This window comes from Cryptotermes secundus, unplaced genomic scaffold (genome assembly GCF_002891405.2).
Source record: "Cryptotermes secundus unplaced genomic scaffold, Csec_1.0 scaffold160, whole genome shotgun sequence".
NCBI lineage: Eukaryota > Metazoa > Arthropoda > Insecta > Blattodea > Kalotermitidae > Cryptotermes > Cryptotermes secundus.
Window position 1 is genome coordinate 859,445 of NW_019745080.1, and position 27,743 is coordinate 887,187.

The 27,743-nt window shown below is 43.1% G+C and overlaps 1 protein-coding gene across 2 annotated transcripts in view; it reads left to right on the forward strand.

The window, feature by feature from the left end:
• The window catches only part of LOC111874848 (ets DNA-binding protein pokkuri), a 229,007-nt gene that overhangs the window by 65,816 nt on the left and 135,448 nt on the right, over positions 1–27,743 (forward strand). For both annotated transcript variants that reach the window (XM_023870692.2, XM_033755640.1), the window contains exon 2: positions 26,498–26,531. The gene's annotated coding sequence lies outside the window, so the exon portion shown is untranslated. The remainder of the gene's footprint in view (positions 1–26,497; positions 26,532–27,743) is intronic.

Here is a 27,743-nt window from a genome sequence, read left to right on the forward strand (position 1 = left end):
CCGGGAGGACAACTTAATCTCCAAAAACTGAACAAAGAATGTGGGGAGAAATACAGTGACTTTCCCTATGTCTTAATCAACAAATTTCATAGAAGCGATACCTTCTTGAGAAGTCAGTAGTTGCTCATATACTGAAGAAATTCTCTTAATTTTATGGAACAGAAATATTTCTTTACCTTGTCCACAAGAGCCCGCCACGTACGTCTTAACCCTAGAAGTAAGAGTTTAACGTATCTCATCCTGGGACCAAAAGCCTTACAGTTTCTTGCACCTGCCAGTAACTTTGCTACCACTACTGACTCACTGACGCTGGATTTTCCGCTTGGGTAGAGAAATTGCAAGCGATTCATTCAGTTCCTAGTTGCCAGTTGATTGGAACCTGATGGCTCTTTTTATAGTAAGATTTTGAGGGGCTTAGTTCGACCGAAGGACAGAAAGGAAGGAAAGAGGAATCTGTCTGATCCTATTTTTTCTTTTTTCGGTTTCCCTGATTCCGTAGACATTCCGCACCCTGATTCAAATGATTTCTAGACCATGACATTCGCCATCTTGCAAGTGATGTTGCAGAACCAGGGCGTTAAATATCCGATACTTGATTGTTGTTACTGGCGAATTTGTTGCCAACTTGCACCCTGTTGTGACAAACCTTTACTCTATAGGGGCCCCACCACTGGTTTAATCAAGATTTACAGTTATTATTATTATTATTATTATTTAAGGAGAAACTATATAATGAATGTAACTAGAATGATCAAGTCAAAAATGATGAGGTGGGAAGAGCATGTAGCCCGAATGGGGAGGAGGAATGTATATAGAATATTGGTGGGAAAGCCGGAAGGAAAGAGACCACTGGGAAGACAAAGGCGTAGGTGGGTGGAAAATATTAAAATGGATCTTAGAGAGATAGGATGGGATGGTATGGATTGAATTGAATTGATCTGGCTGAGGACGGGGACCAGTGGAGGACTCTTGTTAATCACGGTAATGAACTTTCGGATTCCATAAAATGCTGGAAAATTCTTGAGTACATGTAGAATTGGCTGCTCCTCAAGAAGGGCTCAGCTCCATAAGTATTATTTTTTTTATTGCTAGTGGAGTGGGACTAAGTCCCTTGTATTGGGCCCACTTCTGGCTTATTGTACCAGTCCCAGATGATAGGTGAGGGTGATTGTGGAGCAATTGGTGGAATAAAGATTGTCAGGGGAAACCGAAGTACTCGGAGAATTCCTGCCCCAGAGCCACTTTGTCCACCACAAATCCCACTTGACCAGACCCAGGATCGAACCCGGGGTGCCGCGGTGGGAGGCCAGCGACTAAACGCTTGAGTTATGGCGCGGCCCAGCTCCATGAGTAAGTAAGTATTATTATTTAAGGAGCCGGAATAGCTCAGTCGGTACAGCTACAGGCTACTGGCCGGACGACCGAGGTGTCGGAGTTCGAGTCCCGGTAGGGTCAAGAAATTTCTTTTCTCCAAGTCGTCCAGACCGGCTCTGGGGCCCATCAAACCTCCTATCCAATGGGTATGGGGGCTCTTTCTCCGGTGGTGAAGTGGCTGGAGAGTGAAGCTGACCACTCACTTCCAACTAATGCCGAGGTCAAGAAAACGTGGATCTATACATACACTTCCCCAAACGCCTTCATGGCGTAATGCTTAAATTTATTTTATATATTTGTTATATTTTAATATATATATATATGTTTTTTTTTTGGAAGTCAGATCTGAGCGCCGCTGCAATCGACGCCTGCCATTGGAACTAAACCTGACCAAGCATTTACTAATTCACATCCTCAGAAGCCATTTATCTACCACCCATTGTTAGCCTGCTTACCATATTTGGAAAAGAAAAAGGTTATGACATCCCCTTATTGTCAGTGTTTCCCCCCACATAACAAGTCGGAATAGTGGAGCCAGAGGAGACGGCAGAGCCTCCATAAGAACGTTCCCGAGGCAACGAGTGCACACTCAGCAAGAGAAGAATCTAGGACAAGGTGGTTTCTATTCGGCTCGTGTTATATCAATGTGTAGTTCTTCCCAGAATTTCCTGTAACATCATCCTTTCGGGATCGAGTAAATAATCCAATTCGAATCACAAATTATATTCTTTAGCATTTTAGATATAAATTGTAAAACTATAAAGGTAAGGTAAAGTTGTCCCTGAGCGTAACTAATCAAGCACTACGCCATGAAGGCGTATGGGGAGTGGATGTATAGATCCACGTTTCCTTGACATCGGAACTAGTTGGAGTAGTCAGCTTCACGCCCCGGCCGCTTTACCCCTAGGGAAGTAACCCTCGGTACCCACTGGATATGAGGCTGGGTGGGCTCCAGAGCCAGCCTTGAAGACATTGAGTAGAGAGAATTCTTTACACTACCGGGACTTGAACTCTGAACCCTTGGTCGTACAGCCCGTAGTCAGTCGGCGATACCAACTGCGCTATCCCGGCTCCTGAACTGTAAAATCGTAGTTTAGATGTTTTGAATCTGTTGAACACACCCGAGGATGTTGAATAGCCGAAACATGTAGTACGAAATCCGTCATTTGTTGATTAAATCTGCGTGTTGTATGTGATATTTTCTTATTGAATTCAGCACCCGAGAGCTTGTTGATGTCCTGCTGGCCAGCGTCACAACATTTCTGTAGTATGAAACAGAAAATTCTAACACCGGCAGATGAGCGTCTAAACTGTTTCTATGGCAGCTGCTTGAAGAAAATATTTCTTGCCGTCTCCTTTTTTTTTCGACTGCTCCTTTCTGTAGTACTTTTCTTTGAAATGCGCGCGAGATCATTTTTCTTGCGTATTTCTTTTTACATAGCTTATTCTCTCTCTCTCGCTCTCTAAAGCTTAAAAATTCTTTTCTTCGCAGCCCCCCCCCCGCTCCAACAGTCCGTTATGCGTTACTTACATTGGCAAGTTTCTTCTTTTGCTTTCTTAAATCTTTTCCTCCCACTTTACCGACTCGTCTTACATGTTCTATATTCTAGGACCTCCTAGACCGTTGCTACGTGTTCTGTCTCCATTGTATGCCGTGTATTCAACTGGGACGTCTTTTGGTCAGGTTCTTCTTCTTCTTAGCGTTGCCCATCGTCATCTACCTTTTCAGTATAATGAGATACCTCCCTCCACCCTGTAAGACTACCTCTGTCTTTCACACACGTATACACACAAAAAATCTTACTCCGCCCACGAAGACCTCGAACCGTATATCCCACATAATTACCTGTATTCAACTGAGACTACCCTGAAACCACTTCCCCCCGAACTCAATTATACAATAAGTATTTGGGGCACACCTCCCTCCAAATCTTGAATTATGACGTCCCCGGATAGTTTTGTTTGCATGACGCCCCAAGACATTGACAGATATAAGTTGCTGTTATCAAATAGATAAGAGACCCAACGATATTACTAAATTATAAGCCCAGAGGACGTGGAAGTATCGGACGATCTGTAGGTAGACGGGAAGTCGCATTGTCCTGAAGTCGGAAACAGGCGAGTGGCCTATATCCTTGCAGCAGCAAAGTTGCCATGTAAAAGATAGCGCTATCCCTGTAACACGCCGTGACGCCCACAGGGCTGTGAGACGTCAAGGTTCCCACATTTTCCAGACATTCGGCTCACAGATAGCGGTGAGGTTGTCAGTCTTATGCACCGGCCGCCCTTTAACCACCCAGGAAGATTCCTGGTACTCATTTCTGTTAGAGGCTTAGTCGACCCCAAGGCCATAGTTCTGCTGGAAGGATTAGGTCAATTGAAAAATCAAATAACCTCATCGGGAATCGAACCCGGGACCTTCCGGATTCTAGCACAGTGCCTTAACCAAGGAAGCTACGACATGTCCCAGAAGTTGCCATATCACTGTGTAGTCTTGCGTTGGACAGGGCATGAAACCACTCAGAGAGCTGACTCAAGCGGTAATGCTTCTCAGTTATACACACTTGAACCTGGATCTAGACGCTGGCTATGCTGCCTGAGGCCTTTTGTGGATTTCCCGAGCCCCTGCAGGCAATTCGGGATAGTATCTGAAATGAGGTTAATAAACGTAGACTTAGCTCCACTCCCCCCACATATTTTCATGCCTTGGTGCTTAATTAAACAGAGGTACAACTTACCTTTCACCTTTACGCAGACAATCATATAGTTGGCATATGACACCGTGTAGTCCGTTGAAAGTCAAAGTCTGTTGAGTTTCAACGAACTACACGGTGTTATATCCCAGAAGATAGTACTCTTCATAACCACTGCTGTGAGAACCTCAAATCCTACAAAAGTCATACAGTTCTTTCCACTCGAAATGGTGAAACGAAGTCTGTTTTTAACTGCACATTTTCCGGGGTTTCTTTACCATTGTGAAGTCATTTTGACTGAGATATTTCATGTCGAAATCCTTGTAACAGACACATGGACCTCTGTGGTCCATGGATTCTGTCTCTGTCTTCAGGTAAACCCTACTCAGTTAGGCCCAATAGACAGAGCTAGTCCCTATCTCCGGACCAGTCTCCGAAACGTTGTGTTTTGAAAAATAAACAGGACGGGTTTTAGATAGAGACAAGACGATGAATAATGTCCAGAAACATAATATTTGTATCAACGTAACATTGTCACATGCTTCTAGATCTTAATCTCCTAACACTTTATGGAACCCAAAGGTTCATTACTGTGTTCACAAGAGCCCGCCACTGGTCCCTATCCTGAGCCAGATGAATCCAGTCCTCACCACCCTATCCTGTTCCTCTAAGATGCATGTTAATTTTATCCTTATCTTACGTCACGGTCTTCCTGCTGGTCCCTATTGTTCTTGCTTTCCCACCAAAACGCTTTATGCATCCATCTTCTCTCCCATTCATGCTGGGTGCTCTGTCCATCTTATCCTCCTTGACTTGATCATTCTAATTGTATTTGACGAAGAGTAAAATTTATGAAGCTCCTCTTTACGCAGTTTCTTACCAATCTCAAATATGCTCCTCAGCACACTGTTCTCTATGTCAGAGACCAAGTTTCACACCTATACAAAACTGCAGTTAAATACTCGATATTACCTCTGTCAGCTTCCACGTCAACACGTACCGGTCTCAGCGGAAACAAATCTCTTCGTCGCGTCTGCAACGAAAATCTGCGGAGATACGTCCATTCGTCTGTCTGTCTAAGAGGTCGAAACCCGCTGGATGGATTTCCATTAAATTTAGTATTGAGGAGCTGTACTGCGTCTACGCATTCCAGTTTGTCTAAAATCTGATAAGGGCGTTTCACATGAAGACTGCGCGCGTTCCTGTGCGTTTATCAAGCGTAGCTCACTTTTATCTCGGCTAGATATTTATCGGAGCGAAAAATGTTTGGAACAAAAGTTTTGTAAAGAGAAATGAAACAGATTTCACGCTCTTTACGGTTTGTTCCGTATTCTTACGGTTTCCGATGTAATTAAATAAAGATGATTTTCATACTGTATCATGTCATAACTCAAGAACCGTTTGACTTTGTCGTCTCTTCCGCCCAGCTTATTTTGCACTTTCCGTAAGACAACATTGAAACTTGGAGGGCAGTAATGGAGTTCACTGGCAACAAATGTTACTTTATATATTTTTTCATATTTTTTTATTTCTAGCATACAAAAACCCTTTACATATTATTTGTAGATGGGAGCCGGGATTGCTCAGTTGGTATAGCGACGGGCTACGGGGTGCTCGGCCGGGTTTTCATTCCCGGTAGTGGAAAGAGATTTTTCTTCACTCCACAACGTCCAGACCGCCTCTAATGCCCTCCAAGCCTCGTATGTAATGTGTAACGTTCTTTTCCTTGGGGGTAAAGCGTTCGGGGCGTGAAGCTGACTACTCACCATCTAGTGCTGAGGTCAAGAATTCTGGAGTATAATTTAAATTCAGGGACAACTTAACCTTACCTTACCTTATTATTTATGTGTATGTTTCTGATTTCTGGGTATATTCATATTTAATTTCATGTACCTAACTTCAACGATTTATTAGGCATCGCTTTTAAAAGGAGACCCAAACTTATATTTTGCGCAGTCTTCAAACTATTACTTAACATTGTGCAAAAAAAAGATGACTTTATTATAAGTCATATTCATTGAAGATCTGTGACCACACAAAATTTCAAAGATTTATATTAATTGAGCCACTTTAGCTTCACCTGAGATGTCCGTTCAATCGCCGTGCTGATAATATCGAAAATATGAAATTTAAATTCGTCGTACAAACTTGGAATCGACCGCAGCGGCATGGTATTCATACTAAATTCGTCAAAACCCATCCATTAACCACAGCGGTATATGGTGAGGGGAGAGACGTGCATAGCCCGAAACACGATAGTACTGTTAGTCCATTTTCCTTATATAACAACCGCTGTAGTTGATTTGAGGTTTTTAAAAATATACAATTTATCCGTCTTTAGAAAATAAAAAAAAATATACTGAAAAGTTTGAAAATCTTAGGGAGTATAGATAAGTATGCGAGTGCATAGACCAGTAGGCCTAACTATTTTTTTTTATTTCGCTTATAGTGTGGTGGAGTCAAATTGGGTGCACTCGGCACGGCGGCCACTGATTGGCCTATTGTAGCCTGTCCCGGGTGATTATGATGATGGAGAATTTGATGGAATGAAGATTGGCAAGGGAAACCGAAGTACTCGGAGAAAACCCGCCCAGCACCACTTTGTCCACCACAAATCCCACTTGACCAGACCCGGGATCGAACCCCGACCGCCGCGTGGGAAGCCAGCGACTAACCGCTTGAGCTATGGCGCGGCCTTAGGCCTAACTAACTATCTAATTAACACAATGGTGCCGAGTCCTTCTTGAGAAGATAATACCTCAGCTGGTCACCAAATTCTGAGGCTTATGCAGCATAATAATCCTTACAGCTTTGACTAGAGCCAGTCACTGGTTACTGTCCTGAGCCAGATGAATCCATTCCACACTGTCTCATTTTAAATCATTCCTCGCCAGATTTCAAAGTTCGTCAAATAAAATCGTAGCTACGCATAACAGCTGAATTAAATTAAAAACACGGAAGAATGTCAAGTCTCTATAGTTTTATAATTTTATTTAACAAAATCTCTAATCTCTTTCTGTAGCTCTTAATTTCGTTGTTCTGTTATTTAGAAAGCTTAAAAAAAGTTCTTGCGCAGGAAAATATTAGTTCCAGAAAGTACCAGGAAAGTTCTAATGCCAGAAAGAGGCTTATCGTTTGACATGTCGAAGACTGGTTCGTGGCTTCCAATCAACGTGACGATGGTGGAGCTTTCTAAATCCGATAAAAAAATGTAATCACGTATTATTTTCTTACTTTTAGCTCAGTTTAATTAGGACAATGCCTTAAGTAAAAACCCTTTCGCTATTTAACCGTACAAGTAATTATATTTCCGGCGTCTTCCCGGTGGTGCTCTGTGCTGTAGCCCACGACGCCTCGTATAATACATTATGCAACTTGGGTGCAGCGCTGAGATGCATAGTGTCATTGAATTAAAACATTTGTGGCCTGTTGAGAGATCTCGTAAGTAATAAATTATCTGATATTCCGGGATATAACTCCGTGTAGTCAGTTGAAAGTCGATCGACGTTTCAGAAGAACATGTCGCCTCCAGCTACAAGCAAGAAACGAACACAAGGAAGGCAGGAAGCAAAGCAAAATGGAGGTTAAGATTTTCCTTTCGAAACGTCGCTTGATTTTCAACGAAATGCACGGCATTATATCCCAAAGGATAGAGCTCATCAAAACCATTGGGAAAGGAACCTCAAACCCTATATAGAATCTTCTGTTCATATTTTGGAATCAGTGTCATCATTGTATGACCGCTTCTTGGTCTAGTGGCCAGAGTTCCTCGCTATAGATCCAGCGCTGAGAATTAGTGGGTCTGGAACGGGGTTCCTCAGTCTCGTGAGGATAATTGAGGAACTATTTGAAGGAAATACCGGCTCCGGTCTAGAAATCTGAAATTAACAGCTGTGGGGATTCGTTGCGCTGACCACGCGGCGGTCGCTCGATCGGTATAGTTCACTTGCGGACTAAAACCACGGAATTTGTTTTGTTTTTGTCATCGTATTCTACCCCTTAAATTAGAATACATTTGAGGTTTGGTTTCTCACAGTAGTGATGGTGCATACTGTGGTCTTCTGAGCTATAATACCGTATAGTCTGACTGGTGCTTTTTCGCAGGATGGTGTAAAAAATACATAAACAGGAATTTAATAATTTGTACTCTTTGCCAGACATTAGGTTGATCAAGTCAGGAAGAATCTTATTGACAGGGCATGTATCATATATGAGGGACAACAGAAGTTATCACAAAGTTTTGGTAAGAAATGCCTGACGGAATGAGACCACTAAGCAAGGAAGTTATATTAAAATGGATCTCAAATAAATGAATGTGGACTAAATTTATCTGGCTCAGGATATGAACCAGCGATGGGTTACGCTATAAATCCGAGTAGCTGACCAACTATTAGCTCCTCAAGAAGGATTCAGCTTCATAGAGTTGGTTGGATAGGGTGGGGTAAAGAAATTAGTCCCTTGGTACTTACGATGTAAATGACCCATTTACAACAACCCAGGATGATAGACGAATAAAATGGAACGGTTGGTGAAATGATAAATGGCAGGGGTAACCAAATTACATGAAGAATATACCTCAGCGCCACTTTGTCCAAAATCTCACATGAACTGATCTTGCATTGAACCCGGGTCGCTGCGATAAGGAGCCGTGAACTAACCACCTGAGATATGAACACGACCCCGCAGGTGGTTAACAACGTGTCAGATAAATCTTTTCCTCCATTTTCAAGGTACAGATAGAGAAAAATTTGTCTGAAATGTTCATTGTCTTATCCACAAAATAAACTACATAATGGATGTTTTGTAAAAGTCCACAGAATGAATCAGTAGAAAAAGCTGTTGGATGAAATAACACCAATATAAAGTCAAGAGGCAAATGCAAATACAAATAAATCCAACAGTATTTCAGTTAATCATGAAGTTAAAATATAATTTACTTTGCATACAGTTAGTAATAACGGGACACGCGGTAGCGTAGTTGTTTGGGACACTATGCTAGAAGCCGTAAGGTCGCAGGTTCCATTCCCGATGAGGTAATTGAATTTTTCAATTGACCTAATTCTTGCAGCAGCACTATGGCCCTGAGGTCGACTCAACCTCTAACAGAAATGAGTACCAGGAATCTTCCTGGGGTTAAAGGGCTGCCGGTTCGTAAGGCTGACAGTCTCACCGCTATCTGTGAGCCGATTTACAGTTAGCAATAACTGAGCCACTAAGGCCTGAAGACATTTCTCTCACAATGTCAGATCTGTCGTTATCGCGTCGGTGAATATCAAGATTACTAGTAGTTACTATAGGATTCTGACGATGGTGTATAACACACTGATATATTGGGTTTTTGGACTTTATCCAATCACTGGACCCAGTGATTGAGGCTAGCTCTTTCTAACGGACCCAACAGAATAGGTGTTTTTCCTTCACCTGAGGACGGAAACAGATCCAGTTTCCGAAACGTCGTGTTTTTATTAGTTATCTTAAAAACCAGGACGATAGATAAAGTCCAAAAACCCAATATATCAATCAAGATTACTCTCTTGGTGAATACACATAATAGGTTCCTTGGAAACGCACCTGTATACAAAACGATGCGGCTTTACGATATGGAAAAGTGAAGAAGCTATATTAATTTGTGACATTTATGTAGTCCTAGATTACATGTTGATAGTACAGCGGAAACCTACTCAATTTCGTAATATACTTTATTTCAAGTCATTATGAATTCGCCATTCCCGTGTGGAGCCTGGTTAGAATACCTCCACCGAATCCCTGCGAGTCATAGTAGACTACTAAAAGGGAACCCGGTGCCTGAGGCTATAACTGGGCCACCCTGTCACTGGGGGACATAAATACAGAGACCTGGCCCTCCTGTTTAGGGGTTGGACGCAAGGCTGACGACCTTGCTCCTCAAAAAAGATTGTTGCGAAATCCAAGGAAGTGAAAACCGGGTGATCTACAAATCAGGCAGGATCTTTTAGGAAGGCTACGGCTAATAAGTGAGCCGGTATAACGACTAGCTGGACGACCGAGGGGTCGGAGTTCGATTCTCAGTTGGGTCAAGAATTTTCACTTCTCCATGTCGCACAGACTGGCTCCGGGGTTCATGCAACCTCCTATCCAGTGGGTACCAAGGGCTCTTTCCCCGGGCTAAAGCGGCCAGGACATGAAGCTGACCACTCACAAACTAGTGCCGAGGTCAAGAAAACGTGGGTGTGTACATCCACCCCCCTTATACACCTTTATGGCGTAGTGCTTATTTAGTTAAATACTGGGACAAATTTACCTTTATGGCTAAAAAATGGCTTTTGCCAGTGTTGATGATAAATTCGTCAAGTTTAACAGTTCTGCATTATAGAGCCAAGAGAATTCTTGACAGTGACTTTGGAACCTATACCTTGTTTCATGGTGGATTTATATCGTGCCGTGAAATAAGATATGTCACGAAATTTAAGTATGTTTCTGCTGTCTTAAAATGTCCACAAGTTTTTGCAGTATACACCGTCTCACAACCCTATGGGCCTTCATGGCCTGTTACAGGGATAGCTTTACTTTACTTTTACACGACTTGATTGAACTCTTCGATGCGTTGTGCTCGCAAGTTAACCCAATCCACAGAGTAATGACGTCATTGGGTTTATTCCTGTTATTCTCTTTTGACATGTAGAATGATAATCAGGATTATTGACTTTACGTATTTTACTCTGTCAGCTCGCTATCATGAAGGATGGGTGGCCGTCATACAGTGTAATTTCGTCTTATCGAGAATGTCTTTAAGATTTTGCTCATTAATCAAATAGGCTTATAAGAGTCGTGAAAGAAACGTAGCATAACTGACTACACGGAACAGAGGTCTTCTTCAGAAACCACCGGTCGTTAACTTGTCAACAAATTCTCCGCCTTTCTTAGAACCCAAAGTTTCCTTGTCATGTTCACACGAAATAGTGGATACCAGTTCTTCTTCATATTCCAGATATGCCATGTTCAAATCCCGGCCTGGTGAACCTGTTAACATTTTCACCGTTTTCTTCAGTCCCTTCAGGTAATATTCCATTAATCTGCGACCACTGTCATCCTCATTCTTTTAAATTAATTATTTATTAATAATTTTACAGTCCGACGCTGTCATCGGAGCTACTGCCAGCGTCGCTACATGAACCGTGAAATAAAATAAAATTACTAAAATTCATATCCTGAGCCGAATGAGTTGAGTCCACATCCTCCAGTCCTATTTTTAATATCCTTTTTAATATTATTATCATCCCACCTACTCCTTTGTCTTCATATCCTTTAGGATATCCTACCAAACTCTTAATTATTTCTCTTCTCTCCCACTCTCTGCCCTTCTCGTCCTCAGTTGTTACGAAAGGTAGAAATGGTAAAGGTATCCCTGTAACAGGCCGTGGATGCTCATAGGGTTGTCAGACGTCGAGACTCCTACATGTTCTAGACCAGGCATGTCAAACTCAACTTGTGCAGAGGGTCACCTCAGCCCTATAAATAATAGTCCAGGGCCGCACTTCAAAATAAAAATATGCATTACATTTTGATACAAGGAAATTTAATTCTATTTATTATTTAGGAATAATTTCAATATAATTACCTAAAGTCACATATCTTACAGTTTTAAAAAGCAAGAGAATGCCATTTTTGACAAGTATCAAACAGCTTTTCAATATGTAAAAAGAGAGATTACACAAGAAATTATGTTAGAAACAGCATAACATTGAATTTCCTGCAGCCTGCTAATTTAGTATGTCTGCGTGAGAATTCTTGTCTTCTGGTCTGTTGGAAAATTGTCTTTACAAAAAATATTTCTACTAAAATTTTAATATTGATTTTAATATCAATTAGCTCTAACAGTTGAGGGGCCGCACTCTGTGGCTATGGGGGCCGCATGTTTGACACGGCTGTTCTAGACTATCGGCTTGCAGATGTCTGTGAGGTTGTCAGCCTTAACAGGCCACCGGCCGACCGCCCTTTACCCCCAAGAAGATTCCTGATACTCATTTCAGTTAGAGGCTGAGTCGACCTCAGGGCCATATTGCGGCTGGAAGGATTAGATTATTTGAAAAATCAAATAACCTCATCGGGAATAGAACTCGCGACTGTCCGGCTTGTAGCATAGTGCCTCAATCAACTGCGCTTAAATAAACCATAAATAAATAGAAATAAATTAAAGCTTTCCAACGCAGGTATCTTTAACTAGCGCCTGCGCACAAACCGAGCAGTGCCTCCTGCACAGCATCATGCTCGCATACTGGTTCATGACAGCATTATGTAAGGTTAGAAGTTGCAGTATCTAAGCAACACATTTCAGTTACGAAATACGCGGAAGCAGGGCCCCGTGTTGCTCGGTCAGTAAAATTATTGCGTGCACACTGGAAAACGCTCTTCAGTTCTCGACAGGGGTAAGAAATTTTCTCTTCGACACCACGCTCAGGCTTAGGAGTCGGTATAGCGACGAGCTACGGGCTGGACGGCCGGGGTTCGATTCCCGACAGGGGCAACTCTTTTTTTTCTACAGCTTCCAGCTCGGCTCAGGGACCCACTCAGCCTCCTAGACAAGGGATACCCGGGTATTATCCTCCGACGATAAAGACGCCGGGGCGTGAAGCTGAACACTCATCTCCATCTAGTGCCCGAGGTCAGGAATGGTGGAGCTATACCCCCGACTTCTCCATACGCGTTCATGTGGTGGTGCTAAATTAATTAAGAACAGGAACAATCGCCTTTTACAAATCTCAGGCCGGCTGTGGCCTCACCCTGCGTTCTGACCGTTTAGTACCGGGATTTGCCTTTCCAACGTTAAAGCTGCTGGAGCTTGAAGCTGACCATTTGTGTTGGACTTGAGAATCAGACATCGGTGGCTATGAAGGGTAGTGTCTGCTGGGTTGTAACGTTGTACGGTTCAGTAGAAGCCCACCGACGTTTCGGAGGAACGTACTGCTCTCCTGTACTTTGCCACCTTCTTACTGCTGGTCTCTCGCTTAAGTTACTCTTTCACCCTAAAAATGGAGGCTGTATGTTTCCCAGAAATGATGCTAGATTTCTACAGAACTACACGGCGTTACAACCCAGAAGATCATGATAATTTATCTGCTTTCAAGGTTAAGAATACATGGAACTTTACTTCCACTCCCCCTGCATGTTCATGGTATGATGCACTGGCAGAGGGACATCTTTACATTCAGTACACAAATGTAGATGTATTCTTCTAGGATTTGAATCTCGCATGGCAGGGAATTCTAGACAGGAAGTCGCGGTTATGTTTTTGTTCATTTCTTATCTCGTTAATTACAGTGGGCGCCGCCTATGTTTCGTCACGTTAAATATTTACCATATTAAAATATTTTACAAATAAAATTTAAAGCCGGTGTATCTTAGTCGTTATAGGGACTGGCTGCTGACTGAACACCCGAGGAATCGGAGTTCGGTACCCGGCAGGGGAAACGGATCCTGTTCGCCTAAACGTCTGTAAGAGCCCTGGGAGGTCACCCAGCCCCCTATCAAACTGGCACCGAGGACCCTTTCTCCGGAGATAAAACGGAGTTGTCACTCCACTCCTCAATACGCTTTCGTGTCTCGGCGTTTAATATTTTTATATCTCACTTTTTTCAAATTCGCGTAATTCAAACGTTCACGTCCTGGCAACGGGTGTTTCTAATGAAGCGACGACCGGAAATGGTTAATGGAGTCTCAACTTATGCGCAAAGTTTGAAATATTGCGAACCTCCCCCCCCCCCAAAATCGGCATGAATCACGTATGGGTTCAAAAACTTGTCTAGAATTATGCAAGGTCTTCGGGAACGCATTCTCGCATAAAATGCGACTGCACCGTACTGACTTTGCAAATGCTTAACCTTGACTTCACGTTAGTCATTGTATGCCTCTACAGTTATCAGCGAGAATTAATGTTATCAGTGAAGTTGCACATACAGAATATTCTAGTCAGTACCTGACACATTGCCTTATGTAACGCCGAAGTGTTATTTTTTAATGTAATTGATAGGCTTATATTGGCTAGATAAAGCGAATCCCTTCCCCGGCGTGGATTTGTTTCTAACACTCGAAAGAACAATGATTGCGCATGCTTGTTTAATTATCATGAGATAAACCCACGCTGTGAATTGCCTTTTGACCTTAAAAGAACAGGATAGTGAATGTATCTATTTCCTTTTTTGCATAATCTAATCAATATTAGCGGTTCTTAGCACGTGGTACCTGTATCTCCGATAAGAATTTCGCTTTCATCAGGCAAATCGCCATTGCATATTTCTGTCATATTTGGAAAGCAGTTTCTGTGTCCGTGTAACATGTAATAACCTTATGCCGTGACATTGCTCAGGCAGTTGGTCACCGGGTTCAATCCTTGGACGACTCATGTGGGATTTGTGGTGAACAAAGTGACACTGGGGCAGAATTTTCTTCCGAGTATTTGAGCAAGTAGTCAGTCTCACCCCACAACAATAACAAGACGTTCTGGGAAGAACTAATTTCCTACTTTCCTTTCATATGACACAGACCGCATAGAAAGCGACGCGTCCAAAATTTATTTTATTGTTACGTGTGTATTCGTTGCCGCGGTAGCGATTTTACCGAGCCGTTGCCTAACAACGGTACGGAGATACACATACAGACACACAGAGACTGATGAGATTTATGAAGTACGCAGTTGAGGTGGGCTTAAGTGCCGTGATATACATACGAAGTTTCATAAAGAATTGTTCAGGCATTCAAAGATTGATAAGGGATATACAGACACACAGACAGCTAGATGATCTCATAAGCCTACTTTTATTTTCTTCAAAATAAGGAAAGTAGGCTATTATTATCATCTCTTGTCACAGGTTTATTTCCTGGTTTTCCTTTTCTTGAACCAGTGATGCACCTCACCACTCAGGCTTCAAGCTTCGCACTGTAGCACTTTCCGTAGTATGTGTGATGCTCCCAGGATAGCTGTTTTTCGCAGTGAATCTATGGAGTGCTTACCAGGAATTAGTTCCAAATATTTTCTCAACCCTCTTGTGACTGTACCCGTGGCTCCAATAATTACTGGTATCATATTTCACTTTCATGGACACTCTTTCATGCAACCGTCTGCGGTCACTTAATTTTCCTGTTCCGTATTGGAAAGTCCGTATTCGAATCTCAGTCCGGGCACCTGTTATCCTTAGGTTTCTTACGGTTTTCCTTGATTCTTGCAAGCACTGTACCCTACCTTAAAATGTTCCTCAACCGCCTTCGACTACGCAAGGAATTTTGAATATTTTGATTTCTCATATGTAGTATGAGAATGTTCTGTGGCCGTCAAAGTCTCCAGCATCCCAGAAGCGAAATGTTGTTTCTGGATTGCCGTCTGTCTGTATGAATGTACCCCTCGCTAGAGCCTGAACAGTTGAAAGGATTTTGTTCGTATTCAGTATTTAAGAGTATATCAATTATAGGTCGGTGTCCGTTGAGTATGGACGTTCTAGCTCCAAAAATAGGGGTCCTTTATGGTAGCCCTCCCCCAAAGAAAATTGCATTTTTTTAATAACGGCTGTAACGATTTCGATTAAATTTCAGTAATTTATCGACATTATCGTTCTGAATAGAATTGCATGGGTGGCATCCAGAGACAAATGACGGTATCCAGTCTAGGACAGCAGAACAGTGTGATCCGCCTAGTGGATATGCAAAATTATGTACAATATCTCGTTTTATTAACCATGAAATTAAGGTATAAAGGTAAAGCTATATCTGTAACATGCCTTGAAGGCCCATAGGGTTGTGAGACGTCGAGGCTCCAACATGTTCTATACACTCGGCCCACAGATGTCGGTAGGTTGTCAGCCTTACTCGTCGGCCGCCCTTTACCGCCGCCCCCCCCAAGGAAGATTCCTGGAATTCATTTCTGTTAGAGCCTTAGTCGACCCCAGGGCCATAGTGCGGCTGCAAGGATTAGGTAAATTGAAAGAATCCACCTCATCGGGGCTCGAACCCACGACCTTCCGGCTTGTAGCATAGTGCTTCAACCAACGATCATCTCTTCCGAAATCGGCGATCTTCTGGCAGCTATTTCTGTGTTAAATTATAAGCCTATCATAAAAGCATTAATTGCTGACTCATTTGTGTCCTGTACGTTTGGGCGGGGAACAAAATAGAGAACATTTAAAATATTTACGTAACTAGTCTAACATAGACAAAAACACATGGCGAAGTCGGTGTAGCGACGGGCTGCACGGACCAGGTTCTATTCCCGGCAGGAGCACCGAGTCTAGTGCACACCAAACCTCCTATCCATTGTGTACCAAAAACTCTTTACTCGGGGGTAAAGCGACCGGGGCGTGAATCTGACCACTCACCTCCACCTCGTGCTCTTCATATGTCTTGATGACATAGTGCTCAACTAAACGCAGAGACAAGCGGCCTCCGTAGTCTAGAGGTAACGTTCCCACCTCATGACTCGTGGTACGCGGGTTCAAACCCGGCGGAGGTCGTGAAATTTTTAAGGGCGGAAAAATTCAGAGAACAAGTCCTCCGGGAGAGACTTTAAGCCGTGGGTCCCGTGTCGTAGCTTTACGGCACGTAAAAGAACCTCATATCTCCAAAGGAGGTCACTGAGCTAAATTCAAGGACATTTCCCGCCAAACAGTAGTCTCTAACGCCTCTGATAGATGGGGGAAGCATTATAGATACCGCCAAGCCAGTAGAGGCCGAACTCGCTGGCTCGGTCGGGACTGATGGTACTTACCAATATCGGTAGGGTATAGAGACTGGTAGAATATCATAGAGGGAAGCACAATGGACCAATACTGGTCTCGGTGCATGGGGAAACCCACCCTCTCCAATAACTAACTAAACGTAGAGACAAATTTGCCTATTACTTTTACCAACTGACAGCTCACTCTCGCAACCCATAAATTGTCTATTTTACATGCAACTTGCTGTACACAGTTGCTACTCTTTGTCGCAGTTAAATAATTTTTTAAACTCGCTAGTGGGGGGGGTGGAGTCCTACTGGGTCCTCTCGGCAGTTTGGCCACTGATTGGCCTGTTGTAGCCTGCCCCGGGTGATTATGATGTTAGAGAATTTGGTGGAATGAAGATTGGCAGGGGAAACAGAAGTACTCGGAGAAAACCCGCCCCAGCACCACTTTGTCCACCACAAATCCCACTTGACCCGACCCAGGATCGTACCCGGACCGTCGCGGTGGGAAGCCAGCGACTAACCGCTTGAGCCACGGTGCGGCCCCCGCAGTTAAATATGTGTCATGAAGAGCCGAGATAGCTTAGTCGATATTGCAACAGGCTACGGGCTGGATGTCCAAGGAATCGGTGCTCGATTCCTGACAGGTGCAAGAGATAACTGTCTTATCCACAGTTTCTAGAGCGGCTCTGGGAGGGGGGCGATTCAGCCTCCTATACAGTGGGTATCGGGCGTACTTTCCCTGGGGTAAAGTTGCCGGGGCGTGAAACTTACCACTCACCTCTGTCTAAGGCCGAGGTCAAGAATGATGGAGCCATACCGTTAGTCTCCCATATGTTTTCATGGCGTGGTGCTTAATTAATGAAGATCTTTACTTATAACCGTTATTAAGTAATGAAGAATGAATTTTACGAAATTTTCTATAACCATTGCCTTGACAGTTTCTATTATCATTCATTTTATTATATCGGAGACAAAAGAAATAGGGCTCTGCCTGAAGTTCCGGGTTCAAATAAAGGACCATTCATGTCTTGTCATTTGACTACTATACACCTCTATGCCGATCACGCTGGCCGCGCTGTCTAAGGCATGAAATGTCATCGCCCGCTCAAACGCTGGGATCGTGAGTTCGAATCCCACTCGAGACATGGATGTCTAATTTATTCTGTGTTTGTGTTAGGTAGCGGCCTTGCGACGGGCTCATCCCCCGTCCAAGGAGTCCTACCGACTGCGTATAGATTAAAAAACTAAAAAATAAAGCTGCCAAGATCCACAAGGACTCTAGAGCCATAGATAGGTAGACAGATAGACCACTGTACTTTGGTAATATTGTCAAAAACATAATTTTTTGGTTGGTTTTTCTTAGTAATCACTAACGTGAAAGGATTTCATAGTGTTTCATGCAAAAAGAAATCTCTCCCACCTGTCCTGATTGCCTTAAGTGGAGATGTATGGTGTATAGCTTCTTACGATGGGATAGAATAATAGATGAATGTGAAATGTTTGACTAGGAAGCAGTCGTGATCTATTTCAAGGTACTATTCCGGCTTTCACATGTATGTGTGGATAATAATAATAAAAAAGTCTCAAGGTGGATAGTGTTCTAGCCGAGATTCGAACCTGGCGCCCTCTGAATATAGGCGTTGGTTTCATTCTGTATACGGACTCAATGTGAAGACTGGGTATCTGTTTTAGTTTCATGTAAGCGTTAGAAAGTTTGCGTATCTGACGTCTTGTGTCGTGAAGATAACCGTGCATATAAATAATTCATTTAATTTTCCTCTAAGGTTACCAAAGTACATTTAAGGTGAGGGATCACAGTGGATGCCGCCGTTCTGTATCTGATTTCGTTACAAGAGGACTGATAGGTTCTGAATTACCTTGAATTGTATTGTGCAGATCAGCGTTGTCCAGTTTCAAACTACAGAGAGACGGCATTTTAGTTCAGGTGCCTCCCTGCGGGCCACATTATAGAAGCAAAAGTAAGGTAAAGTTCTTGCTGTACTTAATCAACTAAGCATCACGTAACGAATACGTACGGGAAGTGGCGGTATAGCTGCACCATTCTTGACCTCGATATTAGATGGAGGTTAGTAGTCAGCTTCACGTTCCAGCTGCTTTTCTCCCAAGGAAAGAGCCGCCGGTATCGTTTGAATGAGGCTGGGCGGACCCCAGAGGCAGTCCTAACTTTGTGAAGGAATATCTCTTCCCTCTGCCGGGAGTCGAATCCTGGCCGTCCGGCCCTTCACTATACACCGCTACCCAATATTCCGATGCAAATATATGGTCTCCAGTAAACAGGTTTGTAAAGTACATAAACAGACTCCGTAGCTTGAGTCCGCAGGCGAACTATATCGACCGAGCGACCGCCGCTTGTCAGCGAAGTTAGTGCCAACTTTAGCGAATAGAGAGTGTCACGTGGTCAGCGCAACGAATCCCCACGGCCGTTAATTTCGGGTTTCTAGACCGGAGCCGCTGTTTCCTTGAAAGAGCTGGTCAATTATCCTCACAAGGCTGAGTGGACCGCGTTCCAGACCCACTGCTTCTCAGAAAATCTGGTAGCGCCGAGATTCGAACATAGATTATAGTGGAGCTATACCTCCACTCCACCATATATCTTCAGGGATAGCTTTAATTATATTTACCTTTGCGTATATTGTAATGTTACATACCAAAATGATAAAAAATTAACGAATTTGCTTATGACAAAACAGAGAAAAACTCCATCCTGAATTGTGAATACTGTGGACAGACATTCCCCTTTATACGAGTAGATGAATCTACTTTCATCTATTTGTTTTTTTTTTATTGCTAGTGGGGTGGGACTAAGTCCCTGGTACTGCGGCCACTTCTGGCCTATTGTACCAGCCCCAGATGATAGGTGAGGGTGATTGTGGAGCAATTGGTGGAATGAAGATTGACAGGGGAAGCCGAAGTACTTGGAGAAAACCTGCCCCAGCGCCACTTTGTCCACCACAAATCCCACTTGACCAGACCCGGGATCGAACCCGGGCCGGCGCGGTGGGAAGCCAGCAACTAACCGCTTGAGCTATGGCGCGGCCTGCTTTCATCTAAGTACTGCGTACGATCATTCAGTCATACCAGGTTCTTACTAAGTTATTTGCTACATGTCGTGTCAAGTCAGTTGAAAAATTATGTGAGTATTTATTAAACACTTTTCGTAACTGTTTTCTAAAGAACGGCGGCCTCTTTTCTTTTTAGCGGTAGGAAAGCGTTGTATATTTTGGGGAACAGAGGGATATTGTCGCGGGCTCCACAAATTCGACGGACGGACACGTGCGGCCCGCGTGCAGCGAGTTGCACACCCAGGGTACACCTAACGCGCAGTCAGGTTTCGAGACTGAATGAAGGGATGACCACTTTGATGTCACTGAAGCAAACGGGACAAGCCTCTCTTATGAGATTAAGTCCTGCATATATACACTTCTCGGTCTGATTCTACCGCGTGAGATAGAAAGGTAAAGTTGTCTCTCAACATAATTACACCACACTCGATATACATTCCAGAGGTTCCAACTTAAAAGTTCGGCCCAAAAGTCCAGGCTCTGTCCTGGCATGTTTCATGATTTTACTGAAACCATCCGGTAAAATGCTGGGATATTTCCTTAACTTTGGCCACGACCGATTCTTTCCGCAACCATTTTCTGTTCATCATTCATTAACATCCTGACACTTGACCCCCTGTATATGGCAGTGGTCTTAAATAAACCATAAGCAAATGAGTAAATAATCTCCTACTTCCCTTTGATACGCGTCCAACCTTTCTGTTCCTGCGTGTGTATTTGTTGCCACGGGAAAATGTTTACCGAGCCGTTGCGTAGCAACAGTTGGGGGGGGGAGGTTGGGTACACATACAGACACAGGCAGCAAGGTTTGGGAATATAATAGTTGTTCAGCTATTCAGTTTATAGAACCTGAAGGTTCATTTCTGTGATATAGCGTAACCACAATAAAATTAATACTGACGCTCTTAGTATTTTAATTCTGTCTAGTTTTTTTATTGTTAACAGACTTGTTGTGTAGACGGCCACTATGTGCAGTGTTCACAAGATTCCGCCACTGGTCCTTGTTCTGACCACACCCTCCCATCCTATTAGAAATACATTTTAATATTTCATGTATGCTTAGGTCTTACAAGTGATCTCTTTCCTTCACCTTTTTTTTTATACCAAAACCTTGTATACATTTCTCGTCACTCACTCACTCATGGAGCTGAGCCCTTCTTGAGAAGTCGCCAATTATGCAGCTACTCAAGAACTACCCATCATTTTATGGAACCCGAAGGTTCATTACCGTGTTCACAAGAGCCCTCCATTGGTCCCTCTCATGAGCCATTCTGTCGCTCTAAGACCCATTTTAATCAATAGTAGAGTGAATTTACCGACTACACAACACGTTTTTTATTATCACTACATGTTTCGACCTTAAGAGGTCATCTTCAGGTGTATGAACACGGCTGTATAATTACATGCGGTCACATTCACTTTTCACTCATTCGACTTTGTATCCTTTCCAGAATTACGCTCACTAATATATCGAGTTCTTTCATAAAACACAGGTTAAAATTATTATTATTATTCTAATTTAATTGTTAAAAGTTAAGAGTTCGTGAATTGAAGTTCAATTCATGTCACTTGTTAATGTTATCCAGCCACCTACGTCTTGGCCTTCCTACCGGTCTCTTTTTCCTTCTGGCTTTTCCATCAATATCCTACATGCATTCCTCTTCTCCCTCACTCATGCTACATGCCCTTCCCGTCTCATCCCCTTTGACTTGCTCATCCTAATTATACTTGGAGAAGAGTACAAGTTATGAAGCTTCTCATTATGCAGTTTTCTCCAACTTCCTGTCACTTCATCTCTCTTTGGTCCAAATATTCTCCTCAACACCCTGTTCTCATCACCCTTTTTTTCCCTTGGCACTATAGCCCCAGTGGGCCTAGGCCTACCTCCATGAACTCCGTTCACTTCGGTTTTTCTAGATCTTACACATTCGGTAGGACTCCTTGGGCGAGTGATCAGCTCGTCGCAAGGCCTCTGTCTGTACGCAAACACAGAAAAACGCACACAAACATCCATGCCCTGAGTGGGATTCAAACCCACGATCCCGGTTTCCAAGCGAGCGAAGACAGTGCAAGCCTTAGACCACTCGGCTACCGTGACCGGCTTCTCATCACCCATATGGCGTTAAAATTGAGAAGACAACAATTTAAAATAAACAATTTTACTTTTTTAATTTGAATATAAGTAAAATATGTTATTTCAATCAATATTAAAAAAAAACACGAATAAATTGTTGACACTTGTTGGAGTGGGGCATCTGGCCTTTGCGTTGTCGTCAGTGTTGTCCCTAAAGGCGAGTTCTCACACGCTGGGGGAAGAGCAACATGTTACAGGGACTGTGATATGTCGTGCACAGTCTGCGTCTCTGTTGAGGGTCACCCCCCCCTCCTCTTGTCATCTAGCCCCAGGAGAGACCTGTTCCCCTAAGGGTCTGGCTGTGTTTCTGCCCCATTCTTCTTCACCGGCTTGCTTCTTTATGGACTGATGGGAGAGCAAGTGTTGAGTTACGCACATGGCCTCCCCATCCTCCCTACCTCCCACTGCACTCATCATCTCATCATTTTCATTCCCGCTTCTCCGTCACAGATGTCAAACTTTCTCAACATTTTCTTTTTAAGAACTGCATAATTGAGTTTTCTGGAAATCGTATTGTGTTACACACCACACTCGCTGAAGCACAACAACGCTGCAGTTAATGAAGAACTTGATTTCAGTAGTGAACATAGGTTGTCTTTATCAAAGTATCTCATCTTCAGCCATTTTTTTATTATTATTAAAGTATGTGTGTACGACGGGGCACACGGTAGCGTAGTTGGTTGAGGCACTATGCTACAAGCGGCAAGGTCGCGGTTTCGAATCCCGATGAGGTGATTGGCTTTTTCAATTGACCTAATCCTTCCAGCCGCAATATGGTCGCCTCAGCCTCTAACAGAAATGAGTACCAGGAATCTTGCTGGGGGTAAAGGGCTGCTGGCGCGTAAGGCTGACAACCTCGCCGCCATCTGTGAGCCGACTGTCTAAAAAATGTGGGATCCTCTACGTCTCACAACCTTATGAGCCTTCAGAGCCTGTTACAGAGATAGGTTTACCTTTTATGTATGTATGGCTATATATGTATGTATACTCATGTGAGCACACTCACGAACACATGGCTCAGAAAAGTTACACATCTGTAGGCCTGTGAAGAGTGGAAAACTATGGCCCGACAAGTGGAGAGCTCTTTCAATTTGTTAATATTCTCTTGTGATCGTTTAGACATTTCTCCAGAGATAATGAATAGTATATTTGAACAGTAAATTATATCTTGTATACGTATTGTGTGATATAATGGGCAATTTTATATGCGTTGCATGTTATGTGACGGTCACTAGGTTGGAGTAGGACAATTATAGTAGCCCGCGCAGGCGTTGTCTGCGGAGAAAGGTCTGGCCAATTAAGTTCATAGTCTGACTCGCAGTGTGAACTAGCATTTGTTGACACCTGTGTGCTTGTATGTGTATATATATAGGTGGTGACGGGCTGTACGGCTGAGGTTCGATTCCCAGCAAGGACAAGGCTTTTCTCTTCTCCACAGCATCCAGACCGACTCCGGGCCCTGCGTAGCATCCTATGCAATGAACACCGGAGGCTGTTTCCCCAGGGGTGAAGCGCTCGGGGTGTGAGACTGACCACTAACTCCATTTATTGACAAGGTCAAGAATGGTGGAGCTATACCTTCACTTCCGCATCCGTCTTAATGGCATGGTGCTTAATTATTTAAGCACAAAGACAACTTTACCTTAATGTTTAACAAATGGCCGTCAGTTCGCTTTGCCTTAAATGTCTTTGTTTCGCCCGATTCATTTTACTTTCAAATGATATCTTGCCAACCATGCCCATATAATACTAATATAATAATATTAACAGGTCGTGGTTGTGAGACGTCGAGGGTCCCAAATTTTCTAGACAATCGGCTCACAGATGGCGGTAATGTTGTCAGCCTTATGCGCCGGACGCCCTTTACCCCCAGGAAGATTCCTGATACTGATTTCTGTTAGAGGCTGAGTCGACCCCAGGACTATAGTGCGGTTGAAAGAATTGGATCAATTGAAAAAGCCAATCACCTCATCGGGAATCGAACCAATGACCTTCCGGTCAACCAACTACGCTACCGCGTGCTCCCAATACTAATAAAATATTGTAGGCATATACGTGTACCCATGTGTATATATGTATTTCTGCTAAATGAAAAATGTATTTCTGCACTGGCACAATTTGTGTGCTCCTCTAATCCTATTCACGGCAAATTCCATACCTCAGTTTAAGTAACTGTGACCTCGGGAAGTCAACAAAATATTTTACCCTGCAGACATCTTTGTGGCTTCAGCCCACGCGTTATAAACTGTTTAAAATATGCCTCACTGATTGGTTCAGTCGGTAAAGCTTTTAGCTTTTAGTTGGGAGGAGATAGATTCGAACATCGGCCGAGACACCCGGCTGTCCTGACTGATGGATTCGTGGTTTTCCTCATTCCCTCCAGGATAGTACCTTAAATTAGGCACGAACATTTTGTCACCTACTTTGAGACTGGTTTGTTGCTTGGCTAATTCTTCGACCTGAAGGTGGAGGTATATTTCTCCAAAACGTCGATTGACTTTCAACTGACTACACGGTGTCATGTCCTAGAATGTAGAACCTTTCACAGCCACCGCTGCTAAGAATCTCAAGTTCTACGAATGTATATAATCTGTGCTAGTAATGGCGTCGATAAGGTAAACAATAAACATGGCCAAATAATCGTCATATGTCTCCTACGTTAACGTGTTAAGAACTTCATTCTTTGAAGGATTGAGCCTTGTGGTCGATCTGAATCTGTGATTCTTGGAGACAGCTGGCATCAATTCGGGCGGAAGATCAGCCCGACGCAAGGCCTTTACCTACACAGCACGACACAACTACAGAAATAAACACATATATCCATGCCTTGAGTAGTGTTTGAACCCATGATCCCATTGTTCAAGCAGACGAAGTCATTTAGCACCTTGGACCGTGAGACCACTCTGTTCGGCTGAGGAAAATAAAACTACTATTTGTCACTTCATACGTCATATGAATCCCCTTCATTCGATAAATCGTACAGATGTGAAAGATCGATTTTCATGGCAACGAGATCTCTAATCATTAGAGCTAAGATCGTGATCGTAAATAGTTAGCTCTAGGACTCACCCAGCCTCCTATACAATGCGTATCAGGGGCTGTTTCCCCGGGGTTAAAGCGGAAGGGACTTGAAGCTGACCCCCATTTAATGGCGTGATTAAGAATATTGGAGCTATACCTCCACTCTCTCATACGTCTTCATAACAGAATGCCCAGGGATAATATTACCGTTTACCAGTAAGCGCCAAGTAGTTACAGTGAACAGAAAGAAAGTCACAAATGCCCTTATTGGTAGCAAGGAGTATGTTATGAATGCTGATGTGGCAACCGTGTGTGTTATCCCCCTTATGTGACCCCAAGCGAGGCCAAGGGAGCCGAGAGCAGTCAGCCAGTCTGTTCTGTACCAAACATGCTGAATTGGAAGGGGTGGTTGGAACCTGATTCTTTTCCTTCCACCCCCGGCTTGCTTCGTTGCACCCTTCTCCACTTGCAACCCACATAAAAAATGCGAGGTGTCTTTCCTTTTTTTCCACACGGATTATCTGGGGATAGAAAGGAACTGTGTTGACCTTGTTCGTCTCTTTTGAAATTCTTATTGTGAAGCATTTTCCAACATATTAATTTACGTAGCAGATGTCCTCATGATATCACCATCCCTACAGGATCAGTCTCAATTACGTGTTCCTAAACTATCTTCGTGCACAAAGGGTTAATGGATACCGTCTCAAGAATCAAGAAAGACAAATTACTCTTCTCTCTTGAAGAAGTAGGCAACACATTCCACCGAAACGTTGGTGACTGTCAATGAAATTATACGGTGTCGCGTCCAAGAAGAAATTTACAAAAGGAAAAAACATCTTTCGTGGCCTTTAGTCCGCAAACGAATTATACCGACCGAGCGAACGCCGCTTGTCGGCGAAGTTAATGCAACTTTTGCGAATAGAGGGTGTCACGTGGTCAGCGCAACGGATCCCCATTACCGGTAATCTCGGTTTTCTAGACCGGAGCCGCTATTTCCTTGAAATTGTTCCTGAATTATTCTCACGAGGCTGAGAGGACGCCGTTCCAGACCCACTGCTTCTCAGAAAATCTGGTAACGCCGGGAATCGAACCCTGGACCTCTGGATCTGTAGCCAGGAACTCCGACCACTAGACCACAGAGTACGAAAAAGCACAGTTTAGACGGAATAGATAAATATTAGTTTTCAGCTACCTTTACCCGAGGGCACAAAGGATATAAAAGTAAAACCTTGTCAAACAAACGACTTCTTATTTTCGAAATTCCAGATGTCAGTTCTGTGACTTCACACTGCTCGCGGAAACAGGCCTGTTTACTAACTTCACTTCGTGGAGGACAACCCTTGACAAGCTGTTAGTTGCCCTGTCTTTCATGGAAACCCAGTGCTTCACTTCAATGCTCACAGAAGCCCGTCACTTATCTCATATCGTGAGCCAGTTTAATCCAATATATCCGCTTAAGACTCACTACATTTATAATAATTCACATTCGTTTTCTTTGTTTCAGATTTTATCTGCGCCAGAAAATAGCGAGAATTTTGGTAAGATGAATACATATCATAACATTCATTCTCTTTATTGCATGAGACCAACTGGACCACAGATTTGAATATGTTTTCTTTCGGATTTTTGATATCCGAAGAGGTAGACTTACTTTGGTGCGACATATTTATCCTTCTGCAGGTACAAAAAAGTTTTATAGGCGTGAGCTTTATCGACATAACACGATATCAGATTACCGTAACAACGAATTTTCGAGTGTTAACATGTTACATGGAAAAAATATTCCGTGGCCTGTAGTCCGCAAGCGAGCTATACCGACCGAACGACCGCTGCCTGTCGGCGAAGTTAGTGCCAACTGTTGCGGATAGAGGGTGTCACGTGGTCAGCGCAACGGATCCCTACGGCCGTTAATCTCGGTTTTCTAGACCGGAGCCGCTACTTTTCCATTTAAGTAGCTCCTCAATTATCCTCACGAGGCTGAGTGGACCCCGTTCCAGACCCATTACGTCTCAGAAATCTGGTAGCGCCGAGAATCTAACCCGGGGCCTCTGGATCTGTAGCCAGGAACTCAGACCACTAGACCACAGAGGCGGTCTGGATGTTATGTTGGTATTTATAAATTAATCAATTTCGATCATTTGTATAGATTCAGACGCATTTTGAATTGTTTAAGTACAGTGCTGTTAATTAATCCTTCGAAGCGTATAGTTCATCTAAATAATATTTAAAAATTCAATTACTCTCTCATAGAAAATACAATGTCTCCATTACAAAGACCACCGGGTTAATATTGTACAGGAAATAATTCGCTCTTTCTACTGAGAATGTTACGTAACCAATAAATAAATTCTGTGGGTAAATCGTGGTGTTTTAGTGTGAATTAAGGCCGTAAGTATAAAAACCACTGTTCTTTGAAGGATAAACACATGTTTATACGTAAATATAATTATATAATATAATAATAATATTGGACTTAAATTTGAGAAAGAAACTAGTGAAATGCTACATTTGGAGCATGGCTTTGTATGGGGCTGAAACTTGGACACTTAGGGCAGTAGATCAGAAACATCTGGAAAGTTTCGAAATGTGGTGTTGGAGAAGGATGGAGAAGATCAGTTGGACCGATTATGGGAGAAATGAAGAAGTGTTATTTAGAGTCAGTGAGCAGAGGAATATCCTACACGAAATAAGAAAACGGAAGGTTAATTGGATTGATCATATCTTACGCAGTAACTGCCTTCTAAAAGAAG